The following is a 19,786-nucleotide window of genomic DNA, read 5'->3' on the forward strand; positions in this document are numbered from 1 at the left end:
TATTCTGTGTTGTTGTTGGCGGAGCTCTCTGCTATACGTCCACCCGATCCGCCATCTTATTTGTTCTCCTTCTGCTCTAATTTTTATGGAGCTCTGGTAGTGTAGTGGTTACGAATCGGGCTGCAAGCTTCAAGGTCTGCAGTTCAAAACTACCAGCTGTTCCGAGGGAGAAAGATGAGGCTTTCTGCTCCCGTAAAGATTTACAGCCTCAGAAACCCTGTACAGGGTCACTATGGGTTGGAACCGACTCGATGGCACTTAACAACAACAACAATTTTTATTTTATTTTATTTTTTTCTTTTGGCAATAGGCTTGCTTTGTTGCTCTTTTTCTAATTGCTATTGATGTTGATTTTAGTTCTCTCTTCTTTTTGGAAGTGTGTGTTTATTGCTATACATTGTCTTACTGGATGGCACTTAAGAACAACAAGCACTATTTTTGCTGCATCCCAAAGGTTCTGATAGGCTGTGTTTTCATTCTCATTAAATCCAAGGAATTTTACTTTCATTTCTATTACTGAGTATCTTTTAAGCAGGTTGTTATTCAATTTCCATGTATTTGATGTTTCCCCCTTGATCTTCCTATTGTTGAGTTCTAATTTTACAGCATTGTGATCTGAAAATATATTTTGCAGTATTTCAATTATTTTCCTTTTTTTGAAGGTTGCTTTTTGGCCCAACATATGATCTATTTTGGAGAAAGTTCCATGTGCACTGGAAAAGAATGTGTATTGTGCTGTTGTCGGGTTGAGTGCTGTGTATGAGTTTATTCATTCAAGTTGTTAGATTGCATTGTTTAGTACTGTGTCTTAGTTGAGTTTCTTTCTAATTGTTCTATCCTTCATTGAAAATGGTTTTGTAAAATCTCCTATTATTATTTCAGAGATGTCTATTTCTTTTTTCAATTCTATTAGAATTTGGTTCATGTATTATGAGGCTCTTTCATTAATAGCATAGAAATTTACATTGGTTATGTCCTTTTGTTCAATTGACCTGTTAATCATGAGATAATGTCCTTCTTTGTCTTTTATGATGATTTTTGCCTCAAAGTCTATTTTATCAGTGATTAACATTGCCGTTCATGTTTGTTTTTGATCACTGTTAGCTTGATGCATTTTTTTTTCCATTCTTTGATTTTCAGTCAAATTTGTGTGTGTGTGTGTGTTTAAGGTGTGTCACTTGTAAGCAACACACAGAAGGATCCTGTTTTCTTATCCATTCTAAATACTCTGTGTCTCTTCACTGGTGCACTTCATCTGTTGACATTCAGTGTAATTATGTAATTATCTGAAATTATTGTTGTCATTTTGCTAGGTTGTGTGTGTGTGTGTGTGTGTGTGTGTGTGTGTGTGATGCTACTTGTTTCTTTATTCCATATAATTTTCTGTGTTGAGTTCATTTTGCTTGTGCATTTTCTTCATTGCTATTGTTTCAATGTTTACTAAATCTTTATGGTTTTTCTTTTCTTGTTTTGATGTGAAAGTGTGTTAAATTTTTTTTGCGGTTACCCTGTAATTTATTAATTTCGTCTCCAGTTTAAATCAGTGTGCTTTATCTGAAAATATACTAGATTTCCTCATCATTTGGAAGTTTTGTAGCTATACTTTTCCCTCTCTGCTTTGTAATTGTCTTCATTTTAAATTGATATATTTCTGAATCCTATTTTCAATCGTATAGGTTTGTTTTACTTTAGATAGTCCTATATCTGGATTGAGTTCTGGTTTGTGGTTTTGTCATGTATGTGAATCTCAGGTTGTTGTCTATTGTTGTTGGTTCTCAGTCCAAAATTCACCTTGTAATATTTTTTGTATATTTGCTCTTTTTATTAGAGATTCCTTTAATTTCTGTTTGTTATCATATTTGAAAAATAGTTTTGTATGATTCTTGGTTGCCACTTTTTTTCTTTCATAATTTTCCATATGTATTGCCATTGCTTTTTTGTCTGCAAGGTTTCTAATAAGAAACCAGAGCTTAGTTTTACTAGTTCTTCTTGGTAGGTAAATTTTCACTTTTCTTTACCTGCTCTCTGGAGTCTTTCCTTGTCTTTGATTATGGAGAGTTTGATTATGATATGTCTTAGCCATTTTCTTTTGAGTGGTAACCCATTTAGAGTTTGTTCAGCATCTTGAATGTTCAATTTCTTAGGTTTCATGATGTTTGGGAAATTTTCTTCCAACAACTCTTAGACTATTTTTTCCGTGCTTTTTATTATCTCTTCCTGTTCTGAAATTCTGATCACCCATAAATTAATCTTCTTCATGATGTCACACAGATATTTATGTTTGGCTTCAGATATTTTCCTTTTTAGTTCTGATTGTTCTTCTAGTTTACTAGTGTTGAGAGATATTCTTCCAGCTCACTAATTCAGGATTCCATTGAGTTACATCTATTCTTTTCCTCTTTCAACGTATTGTCCATTTCTAAAATCTTAGTGTTAATCTTCTGGATTTCTATGTGCAGATTTTGTGTTGTCCCCAATTCTCTATTTTTGTTTGTTCTGTAGTGTTTTCCTGAATACTTACCTGTTTTCTTCATCCTAAACATAATTCTACGTATTCTGCTTATTCCATCCATCTTCTTTTGATGCCTTCTGCATCACTCAATACTTTGCCCATAGAATTTTTCAATATTGAAAGTCAAGGATTAAATGTTTTCTTCAGTTCTCTCAGCTTGAGAAATGCTGGGCATGTTCTTCCCCTTTGGTTTTCTAATACCAAGTCTTGGAGAATTTCATTATCATACTTGACTTTGCCTTCTCAAGCTGCCATTTGAAACTTTTTGTTCAGCTCTTTCACATCCTCTTTTCTTCAATTTGCTTTAGCAAGTTTCAAAGTCCCTTGTGACATCCATTTTGGTAATTTCTTCCTTTCTTGTCTTCTTAAGGATTTTTTGTTGTTGTTGTTTCTTTGTGTATGATGTCCTTGATGATATCCCACAACTCTTCTGGTCCTAGTCCATTATGTCTAATATATCAAATCTGTTCTTGAAATGGTCTCTGAAGTCACATAAACTTCAATTGCATATTCACTGACCCTCATGGACTTGTCTTAATTTTCTTCAACTTCAGACAGAACTTGCATATGAGTATGCCCTGGCCTTGTTTTGACTGATGATATGGAGCTTTTCCACCTTCTCTTCCCACAGATGTAGTCAACTGAATTTCTGAATATTCCATCTAGTGAGGTCCTTAGGTCTTTCATGTTATTTAAAAATGGTATTTGCAATGAATAATTCATTGGTCTTGCAAAATTCTATCATGTGATCTCCAGTATAATTTCTATCACCAAGGCCATATTTTCCAACTGCTATCCATTCCTCTTCATTTCAACTTTCACCTTCCAATCAATAATAATTGTTGATAAATCTTGATTGCATGTTTAATCAATATCAGATTGACGAAGTTGGTCAAATTCTTAAATTTCAACAAAAAATAAAATAATAAATAAGAAAAAAAATTAGATAAAGCAGGCAACACCTAGAAAACGAAAAGAAAGACAAAGGACTGAACCAACTAGGAAGAGGGATGAGTAATACAAAAGAGAAAAAGATCAGAGAGTAGTAAAGAAGAATTAAGAGCATAAATAAATAATAGACGAAGCCAGAGAAGGGTGTGGGAAGAAGGGAAAGACAACCAGCATGAAAAATTAAGGCAGACACAGGGTAAAAACCAAGAGAAGGTAAATAAAGGAAGAAGTGCAAGAAAGAATAAACAAATATAAATAAGGAAAGTGAAAAATTCAGGACAGATGCCAGACCCAAAGAGAAGAAAATTCTGGAAACTCCTGCCAACCATGGACCTCATATGGTAAGGAGGGCAAGGAATGAGATAAGGCAAGTTCCTATAGGCCTAGATGTTTTCTGTTCTAGGCACAGAAAGTAATTCATATAGATCCTAAAGAAGCTAGGATCAAAGTCTTTCTGTCTCAGAGGGCAGCCACAGTGAGAGTCCCCGTTAACCCAGAGCTGGCCAGAACTGGCTTCAGATCTGGAGCTGGCTCAACTGGTTGGTGCCAATAGCCTGCTACTCACTTTGATGAAGCTCACACTATGTGGCTCATGACTGTACACCCATCAGGGACCAGAACCTTCTCTAGGAGTGTGTGTGAGTTGTTGGGGCTGGCCACACCTTTCTTCACCAGGATAAAGTGGGATACAAGGCAAAAAATTTCCCCTTTATCTCTGACAATAAGTAATATGCCTCTGCAAAACCAATTGTCCGTAAAAGATCAAAATGGCAGAACCAGATCTGGCCTGCCAGCACAGATCACCTGTCTGTCTGTCTTTCTCTCTCTCTCTCTCTCTCACATACACACACACATACACATATACCTCCCCACTTCTTGCTGTCCCACTCATTGTGCCCCCCCCCCCCCACCCCATGTCTGTTCAGCTTCTTCTTCTCCTAGGGCTGGCCCGGCCTGGCTCTGCAGGTTCAGAGCAGGGCTCACTTGAATCCAGGCTGATTTGGTATGGATAGCTTCTGACTCATTTTGATGGGGCTCACACAGTAACGCTCACCTCTGTGCAGCTTCAACCCTAGGAAAGTAGGAACTTCACTGGGGGTGTACCTGGGTGGGGACCAATCATGCCTCTGGTCACCAGGGGAGTTTGGGAAAGAGTAAAATAATTTCACCTTTATCTCCACAAGACATCCGTATGCCTGTGGACCACCAAGCCTCTGTCTTATCTCTAAAACCGACCAAGAAAGTTTAACTTTGCTGCATCGTATTTGGTCTGCTGGTGCAGGTTACCAGTCTGTCTTGTTCTCTCTCTTTTTTTTTTTTTTTTTTTTTGTCTGTTCAGTCTCTCCTGTAAACATTCAGTCCATTTTTCTATTCCTTCATCTAAAGCTCAGGATTCCAGGATTTGCATCTACGTCAGTTTCACTTGGTTTTCCATAGCTTTGTTGTAGAGGGTATACGAAATGTTTTTGCTTCATGCAACATCTTACCACCTCCAAAGTTAAACTTCTTAGCTTCTTCCAGGAAAAGGTAGGTAGCACCAACTCTTGAAGGCAATGAGGCCATCCTTAGATCACAGTGTTGATGCACTTCAAGAAGCTGTTGTTAAGTGCTGTCAAGTTGGTTCTGACTCATACTGACCCTGTTTCAGGTTTTCGAGGAGCAGCTAGTGGGTTTAGATCATTGACCTTGTGGTTAGCAGTCAGTGCTTATCCTACAGCACCAAACCAAGACTCCCTTCAAGAAGTAGGCCACTGTATTGACCACTAGTATTTTCCAGGAATCCAACTGTTGAAAGAGCATCCTCAGTGTGATGCCCTGCCTCTCATGAGTTCCAGATCTGGGGCTGTAATAAGACACTGTTTGAGCTCAAGTAAGGTATTCCGGCATTCCAAGGTCCTCACGAGAAAAATGGTGTCTTTTTCTTAAAGGATCTCATAAATAGGTTTTGCTATCAGCCCTGGTGTGGCGCTGTGGGTTAATGCGCCAGACTGCAAAGTTGTTCTAACTGCAAGGTCGGCAGTTCAAGCTCACCAGCCACTCCTTGGAAACCCTATACAGTGTCACTATGGGTTGGGATCTACTTAACAGCACTTCACAACAACATCAACATTAGCCCAAAGTGGGAGAAAGATGAGGCTTCCTGTTCTCTTGAAGACAGAACATAACAACAACAACATCAGCCCCAAACTGAGAATCCATATTCGACAAAACCTTGCCGTAATCCCTAAGGAATTTCTGGGCTCTTTGAGACTCTACAGAGTAGCAGTTTGACAGATGGCTTCCTTGTGATTTAGCAACTGTTGTCTTAGACCTTGTGATATGTTGTTAGTTGGTGTTTGGTGCCATTAAGTCAGTTCTGACTCAAATGACCCTATATACAACAGAACGAAACACTGTTGGGTCCTGCACATTGTTGATGCCACTATGTCAATGCATCTTGTTTGAGATCTTCCTCTTTTACCTGACCCTCCATTTTACCATGTGATCCTTCCTGACAACATGTCTGAAGTGTGAGAGACAAAGTGTCCACATCCTGGCTGCTTAAGAGCATTCTGGTTGTACTTCCAACACAGACTTGTTCTTCTGGCAGTCCATCATACTTTTAATATTCTTCTCCAACACCATAATTCAAATGGATCAGGTCTTCTATGATCTTCCTTATTCATTTTCTAACTTTCATATGCATATGAGATGATTAAAAATACCTTGGCTTGGTTCAAATGAACCTTAATCCTCAAACTGGAATACAGCAAACCCTAAGGTACTGTAAAATAAGGTCAGTTAGAAACACAAAATTGGCAGTTCAAACTCACAAGTCGCTCCTCAGAAATCCTTAACAGAGTCACTATAAGTCAGAACTGACTTAACAGCAGTTAACAACAACAATAAGTATTTAACTATGGGTTTGGCAATCTAGATATTGACTTTTGAGACCCTATATTCTGCCACAAGAAGTTTAGGGTTTGATAGTATTTGCATCAAAGTTCTGTTTGGACTTTTTGGCCAAGAGTAAGTCATCTATATGTCAAGGAGGATACTGTGGGTTAATTGTAAGGCATAAGTTCTGAGATGTTGTTGTTGCTAAGTGTTATTGAGTCAATTCCAACTCATGTTGTTGTTGTTGTTGTTAAGTGCCATTGAGTCAATTCCAACCTTGTGTAGTGTTTCCAAGGAGCAACTGGTGAGCTTGAACCACCGACCTTGCAGTTCAAATGACTTTGCAGTCTTACGCATTAGCCCACAGTGCCACACCAGAACTCACAGTGACACTTTATAGGGTTTCTGAGGAGTGACTAGTGGTTTGAACTGCGAATCTTTAGTAGCCCAATGTTTATACTCTAGTGCCACAATGTTGTTGTTATGTACCATGGAGTTGGTTCCAACTCATAGCGACCCTGTACAGTGTTTCCGAGGTTGTAAATCTTTACGGGAGCAGAGAGCCTCATCTTTCTCCCACGGAACAGTTGGCAGTTTCGAACTGCTGACTGTGAGATTAGCAGCCTGATTCATAACCAGACTGTCTTATTGACAATAGGCGGTTTTTTAACTCTTGTGTAAGGTGACTTTAACAATACTGTCTTTTAACTTACATATCCAGGTCTTCCCACTCCAATGTAAAAAAGATCTCCTGGTGAAGTTTTCTTGTAAGGGTATGCAAGCAAAAAATGTTCTTCCCCCCGCTCCCCTTTTTCAAGTCAAACACTATGGACTCCTGGTCTGGCACTGTAGGATAAGCACTGGACCTCTAATCACAAAGTTGGTGGTCCAAACCCACCAGCTGTTCCTCTGAAGCCTTATACAGGGTTGTTATTGAGGGCACTTAACAACAGCTGTGAGGTGCATACAGTTCAGTGGGATGGTGGTTAACAAGATATGGGTTTGGCATTACCAAGTGAATTGTTTTTATTACTTGATTTATAGTTTGTAATTCTTGCGTGAATATTCTCCAGTTTTGGGTTTCTGGATTGGCAGGATGGGAGTATTGAAAGGAAATTGGCAAGGCTAAATATAAGGCCATGCTTTGAAAATTGAGTAACCACAGAATGCAGGCTGTTTTGCCTGTAGACAAAAGGGGTATTACTTTACCTAGGGGGCCAGAGGTTAAGTAGCCACAGGGTAACTACAGGTTCAACAAGCTTATCAAGTCTTGGTTTATCTCCAGCCCAGACCTGTGGACTTGCTGACTGTTGAATATGGTTTGGGACAGTGTTTGCCTGGGGCTTAGGAATATTCAAAAGAGTAGCTTGGATCCTCCAACTCTGACCTCGGGACACAGAAAGAATAGCTCTATCCTGTTCAAGGTTAATCTGTGCATTGATCATTGGTAGGAGAGCCAGCAGGCATGCATAGGAAATTATGCTCCAGCTGTTTGCTCCCAACAGCACAACTCATAGGTTTAAAGAACCTTTTCTTAACCAGCTTTCCCATGACCCTTGTGTTTTCTCATTTGATAATGACCCTCTCAGGGTTGTTAAAACACAGTGTGTGACTATGGTATCTAGTAGAAAGTCTATTAGTTCTCTCTCCAAGTTAACTTTTAACCAGGGGCTCAGGGAAGACAAGAATGGTGGCATTGTCCCTCCCCCTCCAATCTGAATCCAAGTGGTCAAAACATTTCTTCCTGGCTGTACAAGTACAGCCTGAACATAATAACCCTTGACAACCATAACGCTAGCCAACACCCCACTGTACCCCTCAAAAACAAAACAAAAAAAAACAAAAACCCCACTGCCATCTAGTCGATTCCAACTCTTCATGACCCGATGTAGGGTTTCCAAGGCTGAGAGTATTTATGGGAGCAGAAAGCCTCCTCTCTCCCCTTGGAGTGGCTAATGGATTCAAGCTGCTGACCTTGTGCTAAAATTACTGAAAGGAATCTTGTGTTCATGGGAACTTGATCTGAGGTTTGCACCTACAAAATCCTTGCCTCACAATAGGAGCTATCTTTCACCTTCCTCATTTTGGTGTCCTCTTCAACAGACAAAGATGTACTGCGAGGGACACAACAGAACTCACTTTTAACCAAAAATTCACAAATTTTGGCCACCACAGAAGGGACACCTCAAATGATTCCTCTCTCCCAAGATTGGCAGATTTCAGCTAGGGTGGCTTGGTGTACAGCAAACTTCTTTATCAGGAGGAGAATTTTTGTCCCTGGAGGCTACCTTTAGTCCTGGACCAAAAGATCCTGAGGAGTGAGAGATACCTGAGTTGTCTCAGGAAGTGCCCTGTACATATGGAGAAAACTCCAAAAGTTTGAAGGGAGTACTGGCATGTCAGTCCATATGTCCAGGCACTTCCCAATGAAGGCCTAATCATTTTAGCGTTCTTGAGGGCTCCTGGGTCAATGTCAGTATACTGTCGGAAAATTGTATATAGTATGCCCAGGTATGCAGTTACAAATCGGGCTATGAACCGCAAGGTCAGCAGTTCAAAACTACCAGCGGTTCCACAGGAGAAAGATGAGGCATTCTGCTCCCGTAAAGATTTACAGCCTCGGAAACCCTGGGCAGGGTCGCTATGGGTCGGAACCAACTCCACGGCACTTAACAACAACAACAACAACATGCCCAGGTAGGTGGGGTAGTCTTCAGTTGAACTCTGTTAAGCCTCATAAACTTTACTGACATTTTTGGGACTCCCTTTTTGAGCCTAGCAAGCAGTCTCAATAATGATTCAATCTGTAAAAGTGTTGGTATTCACTGGACTCCCAGTGAGGAGCTTCCTTTGGAATCCCCTGATCGGTGCTCTCCTAGTAGGATTATTTGTCTGGGCAGAAGATTAGCTTCCTTCCTGGCCTTTTCTAAAACCATGTTTCTTTCCTCTGATTTTGGGAAGATGTTCAACAAAGCCCTGAAGTCAGTCAAGTTAGGGCTATATATTTGGAATATTGAGTTATATAAATCATTCATCTTCTTTGGATCTTCTCTGTAAGAAGCAACATTGGTTTTCTGGTTAAACAAATCAGAGGCTGAGAATGTGACATGGACCCAAATCATCTTAAAAGGTGAAGAGGGCTTAGCTGCCTAACTGAAAGACTTGCTGCTTTGGGTATGTGACAGGAGGACACTATAGTGGAGGGAAGTGGCTGGAGGTAGCAGCTGGTTTGATAAGATCTAAGAGTCATAGGAGAAGTGTAGGAGGGTAGGGCAGCAGCTCTGTAGGAGGCATTAAGGTCACCAAAGTCAGTAGGGGGAGCTTAAGATAAGGTATTCTCCTGATAAGGGGAAGGAGAATTCAAGTCTGGAAAGCCAGAAGAGTTTAATTTAGAAGATGCTTATCTTCTCCCTCAGTGGAAAGACTCAATGCTTCACATTTTTGTTCTTTGTTTACTGGCACATTCATACACTGTTTTTGAAAAATTTTTGTTTTACCATAAAGACATAAAATTTTCAACATGCATTTTTTTTTCTCATTTCATTTTCCTTTTCTATTGGATGAAACTACAAACAACAAAGTCAGCAGTTCAAACTCGCGAGCTGTGCCTTAGAAACCCTATGTTATTATGAGGTGCCATCGACTCAGTACTGACGCCTAGAGACCTTATGCACAAACACTGCCCAGTCCTGCACCAATCTCACAGTCATTGCTAGGCTTGAACACATTGCTGCTGTCACTGTGTCAATCCATCTAGTTGGGGGAATCTTCTTCTTTTTTGCTGACCCTCCACTTTACCAAGCATGATGTCCTTCTCCAGGGACTGGTCCCTCCTGATAATGTGTACAAAGTATGAGAGATGAAGTCTGGCTATCTTGGCTTCTAAGGAGCATTCTGGCTGTACTTCTTCCAACATATGTATTTGTTCTTCTGGCAGTCCATGGTACTTCTAATATTCTCTTCTAATACCATAACTCAAATGCATCAATTCTTCTACAGTCTTCTTTATTCATTGTTTAACTTTTGCATGCATATGAAGCTATTGAAAATACCATGGTTTGGTTCAGGTGCACCTTAATCCTCAAACTGACATCTTTGCTGTTGAACACTTTAAAGAGGTATTGCACAGCAGATTTGCCGAAGGTCATTTGATTTCTTGACTGCTGCCTCCATGAGTATAGATGGTTGATCTGAGCAAAATTGAAGCCTTTGACAACTTCAATCTTTTATCTGTTTAGCTTAATGTTACTTACTGGTCCAGTTGTGAGGATTTTTGTTTTGTTTACATTAATGTACAACCCATGCTGAAGGCTGCGGTCTGTGATCGTCATTAGTATTTACAACTGGAGACAAGCCTATTTTTATTATCACCAGCTATGAAACATCAAGTCTCAAATCTGAGAAACACTGTTTTGGGAATAGGCCTAAAATTGTAACCACCAAGGAGTTCTCCCCCTTCCTGAGACAACTCAGGTATCTCTCACTCCTCAGGATCTTTTGGTCCAGAACTAAAGGTAGTCTCCAGGGACAAATATTCTCCTTCTGATAAAGAAGTTTGCTGTACACCAAGGCGCCCTCACTGAAATCTGTCAATCTTGGGAGAGAGGAATCATTTGAGGTGTCCCTTCTGTGGTGGCCAAAATTTGTGAATTTTTGGTTAAAAGCAAGTCCTGTTGTGTCCCTTGTAATACAATGTCTTTGTCTGTTGAAGAGGACACCAAGATGAGGAAGGTGAAAGATAGCTTCTATTGTGATGGTATATGGAGGGGATTTTAATCATTGTAATAAAACAAAGTGTATGATTTGTTGAATGTAATACTGATGTGGCTATTGTCAACGGATATGATGTTACGTAATAAAAATCACATCTGGGCAGAATGTTTAAAAGCCAAAATATGGTCTATCCTGTTCTCTTTACCTAGGCCACATTGATTGTTAATGTTTCTGCTAAAGTCACAGAATCATCCTGGATCCTGAAGTAAAGTAATAAATGAACTTAGTTTGCTTGCAGTAAGTACAGTACCTAAATTGGAATAAACATGTAATATTAGGGAGAAAAAAACCTGTTAGTAAACCACCTAGATTTGAAAGTTATTTGTTAATGCAGCACAACCTACCTTTCCTAGATGAATATAACCTTTTGGAGTGGTATACTATGTGCTACAAGAAAATGCTCTAATAAACCCATGTAAAGTAAAATCGGAGTCTGTGAATTCATAGGTGTAAGATGGTACCACAGTTTCAATAAGAGAACTATACCATTCTACCTGACATTTAAGGAATTTATTTGCTATTAGTGAAAGGGGTCAATGCTATTGAAATTAGAGGTGGGAAGGAATGAAAGTAGGTAAAACCAAATACAAACACAAAAGGCAAAGGACTCCTTGAAAATGAGACTATCGTGGGTTAATCTGGATTTAATAATGTACTTTTCATAAGTTATTTTTAAAGTCAGGGAAACTGTTTTTGTTTTTTACAGGCCTTAAAATTAGTCTGTTGTTGTTGTTGCTAAGTGCCGTTATGTCAGTTCCTACTCATAGTGAACCTACATAGGGATACTGAGGAGATATTGGCGAGTTTAACATATTTATTGACATATTTAAATAGGTTACTGACCTATGGTTACTCTATGATAGAAATATATCTAGCATAGGTTGTTTTTGTTGAGAACTATCAAATAAATTCCAACTCATAGTGACTATATATGGTAAAATAGAACTGCCCCATAGGGTTTCCTAAGATAAAATCTTCTTAGAGGGAGTCCTGGTGTAGTACTGTGAGTTAATGCACTGGACTGCAAGGTCAGTTTGAACCACAAGGTCAGCAGTTCAAGCTCACCAGCTGCTCCTCAGAAACCCTATACAGGGTCACTATGGGTTGGAACAACTAGACAGGACTGAAACAACGATAACAACAACAATCTGTAGGAAAAGTGAGTTACAAGAGCAGACGTATTGAAATATACCAGGCAGGTAGAGGACAACCTGAAAAAAAGAAAAAATTAGAGCAAGATTACAAACCTTCAGTGTCCCATTAACCCTGTCTACATAATAATGACATTCCTGTCTATTGATTAACTCTGGTATTTGTATTGTCAAGCTGCCTCATTTGAAGTTCATGTAAACTGGCATGGATCTCTCTAAGGTAGAAGGAAGTAAAAAGGTTATCAAATATATGAAATTACATAACTACATAAATTTTGATTTGTATATAAATTATCCTGGGGTAGATGTCTGATGGATCTTGGCTGAAAGTAGAGAATATCAGAAAGATGTTTACCTGTGATTTACTGACTACGCAAAGGCTTTCGATTGTGTGGATCCTGACAAGCTATGGACAACCTTGTGGAGTATGAGTATTCTGGAACACTAAATTGTACTCATGAGGAATATGTACCTGGACCAAGAGGCTGTTGTTCAAAAAAGAACATGGGAACACTGAATGTTTTAAAACTAAAAAAGTTGTGTGACAAGGTTGTATTCTTTCACCATACTTATTCAACCTGTATGCTGAGCAAATAATCCAAGAAGCTGGGTTCTATGAAGAAAACTGTGGCATCAGGATAGGAGGAAGACTCATCAACAACCTGCGATATGCAGATGATACAACCCTGCTTGCTGAAAGTGAAGAGGACTTAAAACATTTACTGATGAAGATCAAAGAATACAAGTCTTCGGTATGGATTACATCTCAATGTAAAGAAAACAAAAATCCTAACCATAGAACGAAAAAACAACATTCTTATCAATGGAGAAAAGATTGACGTTGTCAAGGACTTCATTCTTCTTGGATCAACTATCAACACTTGCGGAAGCAGCAGTCAAGAGATCAGACGACGTATTGCATTGGGCAAATCTGCTGCACAGGAACTTTTCAAAGTATTGAAGAGCAGAGATATCAGCTTGAGGACTAAGGTGTGCCTGACCCAGGCCATGGTGTTTTCAATAGCCTCATATGGATGCGAAACCTGGACAGTGAATAAGGAAGATCATAGAATTGATGCCTTTGAGTTGTGGTGTTGGAGGAGAATACTGAAAGAGCCATGGACTGCCAAAAGAACCAAAAGATCTATTTTGGAAGAAGTGCAGCCAGAGTGCTCTTTGGAGGACAAGATGGCTAAGCTTCGTCTCTCCTACTTTGGACATATTGTCCGGAGGAAACAGTCGCTGGAGAAGGATGTCATGCTGGGTAAGGTGGAGGGTCAGAGAAAAAGAGGAAGCCCCCTAACGAGATGGATTGGCCAGGTGGCATCATTGATGAACTCAAGTGTGGCAGTGGTAGTGAGGTTGGCCCAGGATTGGACATTGTTTTGTTCTGCTGTGCATGGGATCGCCATGAGTCAGTTCCAACTTGATGGCACCTGACAACAACAACAACCTTAAAGTGATAAGGCGCTCTGGTAGCATAGTGGTTATGAAACAGGCTGCTAATCTCACGGTCAGCAGTTCGAAACTACCAGCTGTTTCAAGGAGAAAGATGAGGCTTTTTGCTCCTAAAAATATCTACAGCCCCAGAAACCCTATATAGGGTCACTATGAGTGGGAAATGACTCCACGGCACATAACTACAACAACATCTTAAAGAGATGCATTTTATGTAAACTTCAAAGTAGGCACCTTCACAACGCAAGTATATATGTACTTCAGTGTAGGCCATTAGGGATTGTGGCCTACATTTATTTATTTTATATTCCTTTAGTAAGTCCATTGTGGATTGTCATCAAGTTGATTCCAACTCATGGTGACCCCATATGTGTCAAATTGTGCTCCACAGGGTTTCAAGTCTGCAACATTTTGGAAGCAGATCAACAGTACAGTCTTCTGAAGTATCTCTGGATGTTCAACCTTCTAGCTAGTATTCAAATGCTTAACCATTTGTGCCACCAGAGACTCCTTTATAAAGGCTGTTGCTGGATATTTCAAGTTAGAAAGTTGCAAGGCCAAAGATAATGACTGGTAGTTCTGTCTGGATGATAATTAATCAAATGACAAAGACAGTATTCATTAAATCATTCTATAGAACATGCATGGAGTCCTGGTATGGCACTGTGGGTTAATGTGCCATACTGCAAAGCCATTTGAACTGCAAGATTGGTGGTTCAAGCTCACCAGCTGCTCCTCAGAAATCCTATACTGTGTTGCTATGGGTCGGAGTTGACTTAACAGCACTTAACAACAACAACAACAGAACATGCATAACACGATATATCCCTGGCACTCTCTAAACAGATTCTGGTATCTGTGAGTAAAAGCTTATAGTGCAGGTCATAGGTTTTAAAACTTGTGCTAAAACTACCATGATTTTATGTATTTCATCACCTAGCATGCAGATCACACAGAAACCCAATAATGCATGTCTTCTATTACTGTGTTCCCTCAGTGGTATAACAATGTGAATAACTTGATACTGACATTTACCTGATCAAACAAAGCAAAGTTTGTTTCAAAATAAACTCAGTATTCTACTTGGGCACTGATATATGTCAAAAGTGTTACCTTTAGCCTAGCTGGAATATTTATAAATCTAATCCAAATAAATGCTAAATTATGATTCATTTTAGTAAAATAGTATTGGGGGCCTTGCTTACAAATAAATGATTCAAATGTCTTTGATTATATTGTTTCAATATTACAGATTTTTAATGAAAAATAATCTGAAGGAGGATAAATGACTAATATGAACAGTATTACTAAATATTTTAAGGTACAGTCATTTAAAAAAAAAAAATTCATTGTGAATTAGGTAAAGGTTTAGAGAGCAGATGGTGAATTTTACAGTCAGCATTTCATACACAGTTTGTTTCATCTCATTGATTACAATCCCCTCATTGTTACATCACTTATTCTATTTCCTCTATTTGGAGCAGTCAATTGTTAAAATCTTGATTATCCAGAGATTTAACTGGTTTCAGATCTCCTGGAAGTGCTGGGTAAAGAGTGGGAGTGTATGAGAATATAAAGCAGGTGATATTTCTCAGTTTGAAGTTGGTAATTTGGAGTTTAAGATTCAACTTCTCTCCTACCTTCTCTACAGGTTGCTAATCAAGGATAATTAGCCAGATTATAGCTTCTTACTGGGAATGAACAGAAGGCGGTCACAGCTGCAAAACCAGCAGCGCTTCTCAAACTTGACTTGAACATAAATCACCTGGGGTTTGGGTTAAAGGACAGCATTTGACTCAGCAAATCTGAGGCTGGGCCTGAGATTCCACATTTCTAGCGAGATCCCACCTCATCCCTATGTTGTATATTCTGCATCAAATTTATAAATAGTATCAGCAACTCCCAGGGAGAAAGGTAAAGCAATCTGCTTTCCTTAAGATTTATAACCTTGGCAATCCTACAGGAACTGTTCTTCCCTGTCTCCTAGGGCCACTGTGAGTCACAAGCCACTCGACAACAGTAGGTTTGAGCTATATAGTTCTATTTTAATGCTTCATCAGTTACCTCAATTAATAAATTACCTCAATTAATAAACTACTCACTATGCTTCTCTGGAGTCCTCGTTTGGTGCTGTAAGGTAAGCACTTGAGTGCTAACCACAAGGTTGGTGGTTCAAACCGACCAGTCATTCCTTGGAAACCCTATACTGGGTCATTATGAGTCAGGACTGACTCAATGTCACTTAGCAAGATACTTTTTCTGACACTAACAAAATGATTTCTGTAAAAATGATAAGACAAAACAAAACAAATCTCTGTTAGCTAACAACAACAATCTGCAATTTTAGTTAAATGGAAAGAAAGTCACAAAAATGAAATGGAGGTGAAAAAAACATTTTTTCAAATACTCACTTCAGAAGATGATTAGGCACACAGAAAGAGATAAAATAAATAATTCTTTATCCAAAAGATAATTTTTCTTTATTAGGTCACAATACATTTTATTTAAAATTTCTAAATAATTTATTTAATAATAAGACAATTTCTCCCTATCTAGTCAGTTGGTTTTGAGCAATGTTAAGTAAATTTTCTGAGCTTAAATCTATAAAATTAAGGGGAAAAATAGTCTAAAAATTCAGAAATTGTGTAAAATGTTTATATTATTGTTGTTGTTAAGTGCCTTCGAGTCGATTCCGACCCATAGTGACCCTGTATAGAGTTTCCAAGGAGCAGCTGGTGAGCTTGAATGACCGAACTTGCAGTTCAAAGGACTTTGCAGTCTGTCACATTAGCCCCAAGTGCCACACCAGGACTCCGTTTAGCACTACAATAAAACATTTGATCAGTGAATTTAATAAAAGGCTAAGCTTAAGTTCTTAAATAATCATAGGCAAAGAAATACTGAAATCAAATATCTTAATGAGAAACAGTCAAAGGATAACAGGTTTGAATCCCAGTTCTGCTAATTCCTTGCTGAGTAACTCAGTTTTGCCTTAGTTTCTCCACCGTTAAAAACTGAATAGCAGTAAATTATTTTGGAGCCCTGATGTGGTGCCATAAGATAAGCACTAGATGGCAAAACTGGTTTGAACAGGAAGGTCTGCTGTTCAAACTCACCAGCCACTCCTCATAAACCCTACATAGGGTCAATATGAGTCGGAAACAACTTTAACAGGGTTGTTTTGAAGGCTACAAGCTTTAACAGATGTTGGTGTTTCTTGTTAAGTGCCATCAGTCAGTTCTGACTCATAGATAACCTGCAGAGGGTTTCCGAAGCTTGAAAATCTTTACGGGAACAGAAAACATCTTTCTCCCATGGAGTGACTGGTAGGCTTGAACTACAGACCTTGTGGTTCTTATGTAATTCAGCTCTTATCCTAAAGGTATTTAAAACTGTGCCTGGAACTTCACAAATTACTTATTCAATTAAATTAACAAACAAATAAACAAAAAATCCAAAGGGGTCTGAACTAAAACTGTGATCAAAAAAATAAGCCCAGTAATTTCTACTATTATCACTAAAAATATTCTGCAAGTTTCATTATAACTGTGATCTGAGATTGATTAAACACTTTAAAATGCATATGACCTTACAAGGTTGAAAGAGAGAATCAACACCACATGGAGAGTTTTGTTGTTTTTTTAAAATATATATTTCTGGCAGAAACTATAAACTAAAAACAAAAGCTCCAAAAGTCAATGTCATGTGTGAATGAAGCTTGACAACTGGAAAAGGTAAAGAGCTATCAGGTTTTATACTGCCATACTTGTCAAGATTTCTGGTAGCATAGTGGTTATGAATCGGTGCTGTGAACCTTAAGGTCAGCAGCTTGAAACTACCAGCTGCTCCGCAGGAGAAAGATGAGGCTTTCTACTCCCGTAAATAACAACAACTTGTCAAGATCAACTATAATAGCTTCTTAAAAGGAAGGAGCTCTGGTAGCGTAGTGGTTACGAGTCAGGTTGCCAACCTCAAGGTCAGCAGTTTGAAACCACCAGCAGTTTTGCGGGGGGGAAAAAGATGAGGCGCTCTTCACCCATAAAAATTTACAGCCTTGAAAATCCTGTGCAGGTTCACTAAGAGTCGGAACCAACTCCAGGGTACTAACCAAGGAAAGGAAGGAACTGTTCTTTTGAGGGGCCTAGGTTTTGAACCACCTTTCAGGGTAATATTTGCTTTTGCTTGGAAATTTTTACTGTTTGAAAATTCCCTTTGGATTTAAAAGTGTTCAAGGAAAACCACACATTCATCACTTCTGTTTCTGCTCAAGATACAGTAACAGGGACCAGCTGTGTGTGTTCTCCTGCCTGAAAAAATAAATTTAAAAAATATATTGAATATATATGCATATATATGTGTGTGTGTTGGTGTGGCCCAGTAGGATAATTGCAGAACCACAAGGTCGGTTTGAACTCACCAGTTGCTCCTTGGAAACCCTATACTGGGTCACTATGGGTTGAACTGACTCAATGACACTTAACAACAACGTGTTAAGTGTATACATACACACAGGAGGAGGCTTCAAAATGTTCATGGAAAAAATGGAATTAAAAGATAATGGAATTTCTCCACAAACTTTTGGAAGCCCCCTTGTATATGAAACAATGATTTTCAAAATATTAAACATTCAGAAACTTAGGACTGTGATCCATGAGAGACAGGAAGCTAAATAAAATGAGGCTAAAAGTGACATTACTTATTACCTGGGAAGGCTTATCACGTCTTGATGCCAGGAAAGAAAACTGAAGGAGGATGAGCACAGGGATCTCACTAATTTGAGTAGAATGAGCTGGGAGTCCAGGGAAATAAAGCTGGAGAGAGAGGGAGAGAAGGAATATCAGAGACTCCTTCCAAGTCTTGCAGTGCTATTCACATGGATTGTTAGCTGAATATTGATCAGCAAATGCATATGAAAAAACTACCTGAGGCTGATAAAAGAACTGCCCAAGGGAATTAGAAGCAATAATCTCTAGGAGCTCACACAGAGCCAGGAATGGTTCTTTCCAATAACCAGAATGAACAAAACCTCATATTTCACAAGTAATTTACTAGAGTACTTAAATGGTTTTGCCTGATTGGTAGATCAAAACTAATCTTTGACTAGACTCCTAGTGTGGCATTCTAGGATAAACTCTAGAGATTAACCTCAAGGTCAGCTATTCAAACCCACCAGTTGCTGCTTGGACATCCTATGTATGGTTGGAAGCAACTCAACAGTATTTAACAATAGCAGCAAACACTGTTTGATTAAGGCTAATACAGTTTAAAAGCAAGACTCAAAGAACAAATGGATTCTAAATAGCTTAACTGTTTCCCAGAACAGAGTTTAAGAATATTTATAGGAAAACATGTTTATCTAGGGGTTCTGTTGTGGCACTGTTGAATAAGTGCTTGGTTTGAATCACAAGGTCGATAATTCAAACTCACCAGCAGCGTCTCGGAAACCCAATACAGGGTGGCTGTGGGTCAGAACCAACCTGACGGCACCTAACAATATGATAAAACTTGCTATGTCTGGCATCCAAGAAAAATTGATCAGACTTGCAAATAGTCAGGAAAATATAGCCAATAAAGAAGAAAATGAATCAATCAGGGGATATCTATCTATAAATGATATAAAAGACAGGATTAGAAGACAAGAACTTGAAAATAGTTAACATAACTATGTTCAAGAAGCTATAGAAAAAGCAAACACAATCAGTTAAGATAAGAAATTTTAATAGTCACAAATAATAAGTCTAGGGCTTAAAATATCAGTTTTAAGCTGAGATAAAAAATACACTGAATAAAATTAATAGAAATTAATTGAAAACAAATCAATAAAAACCTATATCCAAAATGAAAAAGACTAGGGAAAAACATGAACAGAGCACCAGTTAACTGTGGCACAGTGGCACATTGTAAGTGGCATAATAGAGTTAATCAGAGTCCTCCAGGAAAGGAGATAAGATGAAAAAAAAAAAAAATTTGAAAAAACAATGACTAATTTTTCCCCAAAATTTTGATTTAAAATTATTGCAGGGCAGCAATGGCCCTTCTGGCCATATTGTTTTATTATGTGATG

The sequence above is a fragment of the Chrysochloris asiatica genome, unplaced genomic scaffold (assembly GCF_000296735.1).
Source record: "Chrysochloris asiatica unplaced genomic scaffold, ChrAsi1.0 scaffold00059, whole genome shotgun sequence".
Classification (NCBI taxonomy): domain Eukaryota; kingdom Metazoa; phylum Chordata; class Mammalia; order Afrosoricida; family Chrysochloridae; genus Chrysochloris; species Chrysochloris asiatica.